The sequence below is a fragment of the Ostrinia nubilalis genome, chromosome 10, assembly GCF_963855985.1.
Source record: "Ostrinia nubilalis chromosome 10, ilOstNubi1.1, whole genome shotgun sequence".
Lineage (NCBI taxonomy): Eukaryota > Metazoa > Arthropoda > Insecta > Lepidoptera > Crambidae > Ostrinia > Ostrinia nubilalis.
In genome coordinates, this window is record NC_087097.1 from 3,406,472 (window position 1) to 3,418,673 (window position 12,202).

General features: G+C 34.5%; 1 protein-coding gene and 1 long non-coding RNA gene across 2 annotated transcripts in view; both read left to right on the top strand.

Moving 5' to 3' along the window:
• The window catches only part of LOC135075702 (protein kinase C, brain isozyme), a 269,524-nt gene that overhangs the window by 147,089 nt on the left and 110,233 nt on the right, over positions 1-12,202 (top strand). The gene's annotated exons all lie outside the window — the stretch shown is intronic.
• On the top strand, positions 6,609-7,714 carry LOC135075514 (uncharacterized). Its single transcript, XR_010258041.1, has 2 exons — positions 6,609-7,062; positions 7,197-7,714. It is a non-coding gene; the product is annotated as an uncharacterized LOC135075514 (long non-coding RNA).

Consider the following 12,202-nt stretch of genomic DNA (forward strand, 5'->3'; position numbering starts at 1 on the left):
GGAAAGACACAATAAGGGCCCGCTGCAAGCAAGGGGTAAGAAACTCCAAAGCACTTATTCCCTTCATTAAAAAAACCAAAATGCAGTGGGAAACAACCAGGTTGCTATACAAAATGATCATCGAACCAACAATGACATATGGTATAAAGGCCGCATCCATCACCAAAGCAAACCGCTCAATGTTAAGGAAATATGAACGTGTCATTCTGAAAGAAATGTTGGGCTATAGTAAAAATCCACCTAAAAACAGAAAAGTGCGCCAACTTCTGCAAGGCAAGACAATAACCAAGAGAATTAAGTTCCTAAGGATTTGCTATTACGGCCACATTCTACGACGATCCGAACCACATGTGCTTCACAGCGCTATGCGATATAAAGCAGGAAGATTGAAGATTGGCAGACCCATATACACCTGGAAGGACACACTAAAGCAAGACTTAAAATACTACCGAAGAACGCGAAACGAGTGGATTCAATTAGCACTAGATAAAAAAGAAATAAGAAAAGCAGCTCAAGAAATATTCGATCTTGAAGAAACAGACAGCGAAGAAGACCCAAACCCAGAACCGCAGCCATCGACGGAACAATGAAGCTAGACAAGCAGCTGTACAAATTAAGAATAAGCAAGCAGTCACACCAAAGGCCGGACCGCCCAACTCATCGCACCAACGCTCAGTCCTATCAACGATAACCCGTCTTTACCTATTTTCCTAGACCAGGCTCAGGATGCATATCTACTTGGTTGTGGTCGACCGGTCGCGGTTTAAAAGACGCAGCGGCTAGTCGGCCGTCCTCTCCCATCCCAGAGCGTGTCTTTCCTTAAAATCGTGCCCCCTGGTATACCGGTTTGACCGGGACAGGCCTCGTCCTGGCTGGGTCGGCACTATCGTATCGTATCGTATCGAATTATTATAACAGGACTTATTATTTTTTGTATTACCTACTTAAGAATAAGCTACAAACAAAGGAGAATAGTTATTAGAGTTATTGTTAGAGACCTAAACTGTAAAGAGTAGTAAAAGTTGTAATTAAAATATCGTTTGTATCTGGCTGATTTTGACTGAAAGCAATTACATAAGATTTTATTAAAAAAATATATAAGAAAAACATAAATGACTTCCCGCCATTATTTTCAATTGTTTTTCTGTCTGTCAAAATTAATTTATTTTTATTGGTACTAAAACCGGCCAGCTGCTTTTATTTTCACACTCACAAAAAGACTTTTATTAAAAAAGTTTGTGTGAGTATTCCATCAACTGCATTCAATTTGGCTTGAAATTTATTTTATTACAGCAAAAGTGGGTCAAACTCTTCAACCCTTAAAGTTCAGCCCACGTATTCAATTTCATCCTTTAGGGTGATTAAATGTAAGAAAGTTGTATGAAGTAACGAATTTAACCCTTAATGAACGGGGATATCAGGCTACCGTCTCGATTTCAGGAACAGGGTTAAAATATTCAATACATGGACTTACAAAAAAACAACGTCGTGTTCATTTTTGTATGGTTATTGTAATGGATGGTTTTCCTACATATGAATTGACATAACTGTGTGTACCTATTCGTTTTTTAGTCTCCTTACTGAAGACAGTACATCTAGCTAAAGACTCGTCTTATGTACCTACTTACTAGCGGCCGCCCGCGACTTCGTACGCGTGGATCCCGTTTTACCTCCTTAGGGGTGGAGTTTCGTAAAATCTTTTCTTAGCGGATACCTACGTCTTAGCATCTACCTGCATGCCAAATTTCAGCACGATTCGTCCAGTGGTTTGAGCTGTGCGTTGATAGATCACTATGTCAGTCAGTCAGTCAGTCAATCACCTTTGACTTATATGTATTTAGATTACCTAATTTATATTTACTCGTATATTGACGAGTTGATGAGCCACAACACTCAATTATTTGATACAAGATATCTATATAAGGCATGTAACTTAAGGGCTACACAACAGCCGAACGTACGTGAGTTCACAGCTGAACACCCTTCTTCAAACTCCACCGACCCGGCCCTTTGTTATTATATTTATCTTTTTCCCAATGAATCTTTACAAAACCTACAAAAATATCTCAGTACCCAACCAACAAAATTGCGCAAAGTTCTTGTTCAATTTTAAGACCTCAAACGGTCAAATAGCCATCGGGGCGTAAATCCTCGGATCTATATTACAAATTCATGAACCCAATAAAAATGTTGGTAAACTCTACAATAAGCTGTAAAAATGTTACGGCATCGACACTAAAATATCCATAATATTATACTGCTTTAGGTTCCAAGATTTCTCCTTACTGGTTCAAGATAAGGAACGACCTGAACTTGAGTATAATCTCTTCTCTCGTGAATCTGATAGGGTTGTCATTTTAAGAGTTTATTAAACCTTTAGATCTTTAACTTAAACCATAACCTCTCACTAACCTTTTGATTAATATTAGAACGGAAGTAAACCGAGCTACAAAATAATCTAAAGAAAATTATAATGTGACAAATAGTTTGCTAGAAATGTTTTAACTACTTTTCCACACGCTACATGCCTTTGTTGTGTAAACACTAATATATTAGAGGCTCGTAAATCACTCGTATTTTTAGACCTCTACATAATCTAGATCCACTAAATAACTTCTTTACAGCATTTGGCTCTGTAAGAGCTGCTTATAGGGGCGGTTTGCGCCGCGAGAGTCAAGAGACCGCGACAAATGTCTTCGTCCGTTACATGACTAAAGTCTGTCTGTCGCATCTGTCGCGTTTGCAACGCACTACAGGAGTGATACCAACGCGCGAGGCTTCCGGCGACTGGGACCGCAATTAACTAGGAACGCGGTCCCAGTCGCCGGATCAATAAAAAAATAATAATTTTCTTCCGGCAACTGGGACCACTCATAAATAACTTTAAAGAAAATATTATTCAATCCAAAATCGGTACAGTACTAAAATCCATGAGTGGTCCCAGCGCCGGAAGAAAATTATTTAATTTTTACGCATCCTGCGACTGGGACCGCGGTCCCAGTTAATTGCGGTCCCAGTTGACGGAATCCTCCAACGCGCTACTAACGCGCTACAGCAGCAGTGGCGTCGCCGTGGGCGAGGGCCCTAAAAGTAGAGAATCTCAGTTCCATGCTTAAGTAAGTATTTTATTTTAACTGACTCCGGATATAATAGCTACTATGAACTTCAGATTTATTTTCGCAATCTCTCCCACGTGCCTACATTAATCTGGATTAAGGCTCTAACGGAACTAATCTCGAGCTGGAAGCCCGATTATACTCCGCGGTGATTTGTTGATATTTCACAATTATGTTTTAAGTAGCTTAATTAAATGTATAATCATGCTGAATTACGACTTTCTAGATAACTCATAGAAGATAAAACAGACTTTATGAACAGACAGGTTTTTGCGAATCTATGAAGTTCCTAGTTGGTTTTCCACAGAACTCTAATAGCACTTAGCGTATTTTGAGTCATTTATACAAGCACATACCAACCTACTCACTTGTCAATCTTTCTGAGACGTCGTTATTAACTAACTAATGTTGTACTAATAAAGTAATGTCAGAACCCGTGTTGCTTTTATAAATTGAATTACCTATATTAGTCCAATCGGCCGCAATAAAATTTGTAATAAGCCACACGCTAAGATCGTATCGCGGCCATATTAGCGCCATACTTGTAAACACGGCTAAACATGGCGAAATATGGCATGGTAGAATTTAGATTTCTGTGCCCAACATACCTTCCCACGATCAATGTTAGCGGTCTGTTTTATGACGTACTAGCTTTCCGCACGCGGCTCCGCCCGCGTGGAATTTTGTCTGTCACAGAAAAACTTTATCGCTCGCGTCCCTGTTTCAAAAACTGGGATAAAAACTATTCTGTGTCCTTTCCCTGGACTCAAACTATCTCTATGCCAAATTTCATCAAAATCGGTTCAGTGGTTTAGGCGTGAAAACAAGACAGACAGAGTTACTTTCACATTTATAAATATATTAGTATAGATAGTATAGATTTTCAAACGTACAGAGATATATTGATGAAACCGTCTATGTCAGCGACTTTAGTTCGTTTACGGATCTCCTCATTTCAGTTAGATTCAATTAGATCTCGTAAAGAAACACCGAGCATAGCCCTCTCCATAGCACGCTGTGCAACTTTAAGCTTCCTTATAAAGCAATTAGTGTGAGAGACAGGGCGCATAGTGCAAGAGAGAAATATTTATTTATTATATTGATAACAGTGACTAACCTACACAGATTCTAGTCTTTCGTCTTATATTTTCCTGTATTCTGTACTAGATTCTGAAATAAGCCCCTAAAATCGCTTTATTTTTTTTAGACAGCTTGGTTTTATTCTGCAAGAAAAGTATAGAAAAGTTTTTCTTTTCTAAAATAAACGACAGGGTTAATAATAATCCTCATCTCGTTCTATTTTTATAGTTTACCAAGCCAGTGGGCTGATTGATATGTCCCCTAATGGGCCCTACCCCTTAGAGTTCAAAATAACCTGGCAATACGTAAGAGTTTCAATAAAAAAGTTGGTATTTTTTCTCCTACACTACTGACGACAGCAAATCAAGGTAAACCACGTGGTAGTTGTGTTCATAGAGATATAGAGAGATGCCAACTAATGCGCTGAGTTCGAAACTCAGTGTCGCATTAGAAATTCACACACACAATGTAGGTAATCAAAATATGTGTTCATTATCCACTGCGGAATCAGTACTCAAACGTTTGAATAATCTTTAGTACTACGCAAACAATGTAAACTGTTTACATTATGACGTCGCTGCTGTCATCATTGGTGTCGCGAGCAATATGTTCTGTTTTTGGGCATATTGCTGCGACACCGGCCTCGCCCCACACTGGATCGAGCCCATACAAAGCGTTGGACATCGCTTCCTTACTCAGTGTTTTTAAAATAAAATGAGATTGCGTCAACGTAGTAACTTCAAATTTTTACAGTGTAAGGTTGACAAGTTTATCTTTCTAATGTGATAGATTTTACTTATTAGATGGCAATTAATATAAGTGAAAAAAAATCTTAAAATATAGTGATGAAAAACTTGTATTTATTGTTCAATTAAAAGCAAATACTCACTCATTTTGGTCTGTTTCCATATTTAAAGAGTAACATAGTCTAACAATACTCTAAATTTATTCTCATTAAGTGTTAAAATTATTAAAGAAATATTTTTGTAAACGCCTGATTTTTCATTGCACACAATCACTTTGTTCGATTTTGTCGAGCTTGTTTTCATATTCTGTTAACTGTTAGATACATAATCTAACAATACTCTAAATTTATTCTCATTAAGTGTTAAACTTATGAAAGAAATGTTTTTGCAAACGCCTGATTTTTCATTGCACACAATCACTTTGTTCGATTTTGTCGAGCTTGATTTTATATTCTGTTAGCTGTTAGATACATACTAATGCAATTTTATAGGGACTTAGCGGACTACAAAACTGACTCCAATCAACAGATTGCCTAAGCCAATCTACGTTTGTAGCTAAAAACTGGTGCTCATTATAATGACACTACTTCTTCTTGCGACAAACAATGTCAATGAAATTATTGTTTTTTTTTTATAGTTATCTGATAAATAAAATGTGTAACTCAGTACCTACCTAACACAATCATAAATGAAGAAAAAAATACATACAAAATGTATGTATGGTATGTACTAAATTCAACGACAATCTTTTGAGATGATGACAATATGATTTTTTTACTATATCTGTTTTATAGTATTTCTTTATGTTCATAAAGTATTAACTACGTTAGTACTTACCTCTGTTTATCTGAAGAGAGTGTATGCGAAAACAGCTCTAGTATCCTAGCTAAAGAACTAGCGCGATCTTTCATCGTGGTTTTTAATAATGCATACAAATCTCTATTTGACTTGAGGTTTTTCATTTTAATGAGTATTTTTACTGAATTGCACACGATAAACAACTCATAAACCAAAATAAACATCTTTGGTTTACCTGACATTATTTTAGTGTAACGAATTTTACCTAAGTTAATTTTGCTATGCGGAAAAATGAGGCGCTTTTATTTAGTTTTTTGTGATTTTCTCGAAAATAGGGATGAATAAGGGTCTAAAAACTGAGTAATAATATCGCCCACGTTGTCATCTATCATCTCTCATTCATGGTTTGTTAAAGATCGCCCAAGATGTCAACTAAAACACGCAGTTTTCATTAAAAAAAATACCTTTTAAAAATACGTCAAAATAGCCAAGCTAGAAGTTTTTTAGGCACTCATTTTAACACACAGATTAAGATAAAGGTATAAGATAATACATTAATAAGTAATAACATAAAACCAGTGAACGAAATTGGATAAATTGACAATACAAACAGAAGTCAGAAAATCCATGATTTTGACTTTGTTCACTTTACGGTCGCACCACATAACTATGATAGTAGATCATGACTTGATATTAGTGATATTTGATAGAATGAAGTCTCATCTTTCAATTTATATGCAAATCAATCTTGTTTTAAGTAGGTAGTTGCATTTAAAGCACCATGTCCAACACCTTGTATGGGCTCGATCCACCGTGCGCCCCCTTGTCACATCTTGTATTAGATACTATTTTTCCAAAAACATGTATAATAGGGTACTCTGGGTGGTAAATAAAAAAATATGAAAATCAATACACAATGAACTTTATGTAGAAATAAACATATTTATACTGATTTTATGTCGTAAATATACATGATTTATTTATTATGTTAAAATTAAAAATTGATATTTTTAATCTGTATATCACGTGACTAAAAACACGAGCCGCCATGCTGTGACGTCATATTGGCAATAATCATTCGCTGTCATCTGTCAACAACTTTTTATTTTCTATTCGCATTCTATTCGTCAAAATTATTCAGTTGATATTTATTTAAATCATACGAAATAAGTTAAATACTACTAAAAACACGAAATGGAAGCCGGTTTCGTAAAAGCAGATAGTACGAACTTACCAAAAATCGACACGATGATGGTTGCAAAGTTCTTTGCATGTAATCCAGATTTCTGTTCTGCCGAATTCCGGAATATAAAAACATCTTTGTAAGTATTACCTTTATTATGTTGTTTTTAATGAAATAACAGCTATATAGGTATACCTTATTTGTAGAAAAATATCGGAAAGTTATAGGTTATGTTTTGTTTTCCAATGTTAATTAAGACTTGGTTATCCACAGATCTGCAAGAGAATCGTATGGCGACGATGCTATCGGATACGTGCAACTACAAAGGACCCAAGCTTTATGTACTATAAAGTGTACAATATGTCCGGAACATAAAGTTTGTTCTAAACCATATTCTGCAACTCTCATTGTAGATGAGCAAGAAGATGATGTGCTACAGGTGACATGCCATGATTGTCCTGCGTCTGCCGGTGGATGTAAACACGCAGTAGCGTTTTTAATGTGGTGTCATCGTAGAAGTGAAGAGCCATCATGCACTTCAGTCCAATGTTATTGGAAAAAATCGACACTATCAAAGGTCGGATCTTCAATAAAAATTATGACAACGAAAGAAATGACAAAAAAGAAGCTAAAAAGTGCTGAAACTAATATAGGTGACAGTGTAGTTGAAGATATTTTAATTAAATCTAAAAAAAGAAAAATTACTTCTTGTCAATATTTAAAGCATGAAAATGACAATAAAGTGAATATTATAGAGATTGCATATGATCAAATATATGTGTCAGATCTGCTCCACAGTGTTATTTATTTTGGAAAAGAAATATTTTTCCCATTTTATATGAAACTGTACAAATATAATAAAAAAAAGTACTTTAAATAATAAGCAAGTCTTTTATTTTACTCTTAAAATACCTAAATGTTAGTTAAAATTACGACAAGTACTCATTAATTTACAAATTATCAGTTGCTATCAGTGGTGTTCATTAACAGATAAAATAATAGTTTACAATATACATAACATAGGTATACAGGTGCTCCCACACTGTTGTTAAAAAAATACTAACATTAGCAAACATTGTCTTAACCAAAATTATGACATGGAAAATATTTGTAGATGAAAACTATAAACTAAACATAATTACAACAACTAAACAAAATATGTACCTACGTCAAGTTTTGTTTACATGCCGAAATGACGTCATAAACATGGCGGACAGCGCAGAAGCCTGTTTTCGCGGGAATAAATATATTCAAAATTTTGAAGTATTTTTATGGCATGAAAGCGGGTTTATTTCGCCGAAATATTTTTTTTGGTGGCTTTTAACGATGAAACGAACATATTATAGTACTTTGCCAAACAGAGTGGAATACCCTCCTGTTGATTGGTACATTTTCCGATATAACGCTATTAAAGTAAAGTATCGTGGGAAAGACAGTGATTGCTGATAATATAATCGTTGCAATCAAATGCAGTAATGACAGATAACTAGTTTGAAGAAATAATGAAATAATGGATGGTTTCATTTCAAGTGTCAATGAATAAATTAAGTGGTATCTTTGCTTAATTGGTTAGTATAAAAGTATAAACGTTCTCAAAATATGACTATTGTTTTTAAGCCATAACTTTGTTCATGAATCTTGGCTTTGATATTTCTTTTCAATACTTACAAAGCCGTGATTTTTTTACGCAGTCGAGTAATAAGAAAATAAACGTTTTATATCTTTTACCATTTTTTACACGTTTAATTCACAAGATGTAATTTGATGAGACATAAGATTACAGTCACGAAGCTTCTGACAAAAATTACGATTATTTAACGTGTAAAAGAATTGTTATTATCTGATTCACTTTACAAAAAAACCTGTCGTGCTCCTAATCTATTTACTAAGCTACTATATTAATATAAAAAGATCAAAAGCGAACCACAAAGGAGTGTTCGTAAAAAATAAATGAATCAAAATGTTGGCAGGCGCCAGGCGAATTTATTAAGCCCGGTAGGTATTGTTAACATTTTAATTGGTCCTACAAATGCCAGGCTAGGTACTGTAACCTTTTAGAACTTTTCGGGTTTTGCGTGGGCATACTTTACGGGTATGTACGAACCCAGGTTATTGTTTCCGTAAATAAAAATTAATAACATGAAACTAATTTACATTTGGGTGAAACGGAATAACTTATTGGAATACAATAGGGGAGCGGAACCGAATATTGGATGCGTGCGCAATACTGGATACTTCAATTACTGAAAAAGTAACAACGCTATCTTCATGAAATATTTAAAACCAGTTGGTCAATGCAATGTTAGGGATAGTTTCTTTGACGGCATCGCCATATTTCTCTTCACTTGGCAATCAAAATTTAAAGTGCGTTTTTCGTTATCATTTCATTTTTTATATTGACTTCAGAGGGCAATAAAACTATGATAAGTGATGTTTTTATTTATAGTGGTAGTACATACTAGCCAGGCATAAATTATTAGAGCATATTTAATGCGTTTTCTCGATAATTGGAATAGGTTCAAAAATTCATAACGGTTTTCGTAAAAATAGGTAGTTACCTCAATATATCCAGTATTAGGGTACACAAAATTACATGATTGATTTGTGCCATTTTATATAAATATTTATTTATTAAAATAAATAAAATAATTAGGACTTAATTAGGTTAACTAATTTATAGTATAATGATACGCAATAATTTTAAGTGCAATTAATGAATATATTTTTGAAATTATATGAGTTTATTTTCAAGTTTTCAAAAAGTATCCAGTATTTGGTACTTCTCCCCTACTGGTCGGTTTTCAGACAAATGGGATATTTTCAATGTTTATCAAGATTACATGCTGTTTAAAGCATTAAAAAATGTGATAGGTACTTACTTATTAATTCATGGACATTGCAAACATAACAATACTACCTACTATTCTTTAATTTCTACAAGTTAATGTTTGTAACGTTTCTCTTTAACATGAGCTGTTTTTGAATGCCCAAATAAATTGATAAACCTGAAAGTAACACCTAGTAGCAATTACGGGAAAAAATCACAAAGGCTTCCATAATAAAGAGGTGAGGTTTTGTAAAATAATAACGAACTAGCGAATTAAAACTTTTTTACATCATTATCACTGGCAGGTGCTATCAAACGCTCAAAGAATGTAAAGTGTTTGAAGTTCTTTTTTCAAACACGTTTGTTTTGAAGTGTTTTGTTTTTTTTTCCCAAATACGGCTTATCCAGCCAAGTGGAATCCGAGATACGGGCTCAAGCCGCGTCGCCCGCGGCGCTATACCACAAAGCAGGGGGACTGACAGAAGAGCTGCTGTATTTATCTAATTTAACCTCTGTAGCACTCAAAGTGATATAAAGAAATCCTTTGTGATGCTTGAAACAAAGTGGGTTTGAAACAGACAGGCTTGAAACGAGCTTAGTGCATACGAGTATGTTGGTCGGTAAGATAGAGCAAAAAGTCAGTTTACTCCGTGCAATTCATTGGTTGAATTATGTTTAAAATTTAAAAGCTTACTGACAGCTTACAATGAAGCCCAAAGTTTTCCTAAGCCGCTAAAGTGTACTTAAGCTTCTTCAAAAGGCAAACTGTAGCCATAGAATAAATAATAGTGCAGAAGCGCAGCTGGGGAATAAAACCATTAATCTTACCCGTCTTTTTAACCTAAGTTTAATAGTTTACTAAGCCAGACTTACTGCAGTATGACTGGCTTAGATAGAGCCAAATAAGAGCCTCAGGCCTCGACTGAACCATTCGGTATTATTCAATATGTCATTGTGTGGGTTTACTTAATGCAAATTGTTTAAGAGATCACTAAACTAAGTGACTTAACTTTTTTAAATCTATCAAATTATATTATACATATGAAAATGACACACTTGAGACCATGGCTCAACTTTAATAAGGGTATTTAGTATCTAACGGTTGTTGTTAAAGTAGTAAATAAAACTAACCTTTTATAATTCCTTCCATAATTTTCGCAATACGATGAAGCGGTGTTATCAGCGCCATGTAAATATGAAATATTTGAGTTAAAAAGTTATTTAATTAAATTCAAGAATGAGATTTAATAGGCAACTTGGCTCGTTATGACAATGCAATTAATTAATTGTGGAAATCCACGGGAGAGGTCTTTGTCCAGCAGTGGACGTCATTTGGCTGAAACCAACGAATACTGTAAGAAATGATAGAATCAGCAGTCCCGCTAGACAAGTTACATTTTTTGATCGAATCGAAAACCGAATCCGTCATAACTCCATACAAAAGAAGGCCTTGCGACTATTTTTCGACTGGTTTGCCATTAATATGTGCACTTTGTCTAGACCCACAGGTCTGATATATAGGGTAGCTATAAAATAAACACTGCTTGATTCTATAGATAATTTATGACTGTTTACTTCCAAAAAATGTAGCAATTTTATTTGCAAAATGCGGCCAGTGCTCCAAAGTAGTCGACGCAACTACTTCAGTGACCAACTTAGTAAACCAAAACCTGAAAACCCAAGCTAATCTTTTTAATAGCGTAATCTGTTCTCTTTGTATTAAAACTTGAAATATGCGCAATATTGTTGAGTGTATAATCTCAAAGTATCGTAATATGGAGTACTTACATTTAAACAGAAGTAAGAACTCTCATCACGGGGTTTTACGGGTTTATCTCCTTAACATTGTATTTCGCTCTTGTAGGGTTGTCAACTCGATGGATATCACAGATTTTTTTATGCAAAACAAGGCAGGTATTTGACCACAATCGCACAATTCGTACAGTCAACTGCATATTAGTCTAATTTTTTTTTTCCATAATGGCATCTATGTAAGAGGTATTTTTTACTTTACTAGTAAGATTTTAGAAATAAAGGTCGTAATTTTGTAAATGAAAATAATTTTGATAGTTACAAATAAGTCAAATGGTAGATCAGGGTGAAGAAAATAAAGATCACACTTTTATTGATAAGTAGTGTAAGAATGAACTCTAAACGTCATGAAGCAATTCAAAGGTTTTTTCACAATTTTGTAGACTAACGCCCGTTTCCTTGTCCAAATCCGGATTACAACTGTCAAATTGAATTCAGTTCTAGATTATATTTCCAAAATGTTCGATGCATTTACACTTTAATATTGTTTAAATAGTTTTATAAACAATATAAAAGTGTCAAAACATCAAAAACCGCAGATATTTTGGCCAAAAACATTATTAAAATTTGACAGTTAACAATCCAAATCCGTCCAATTTAGATTAGGATTGAATATTGAAATGCAGCATAAGTAATATAA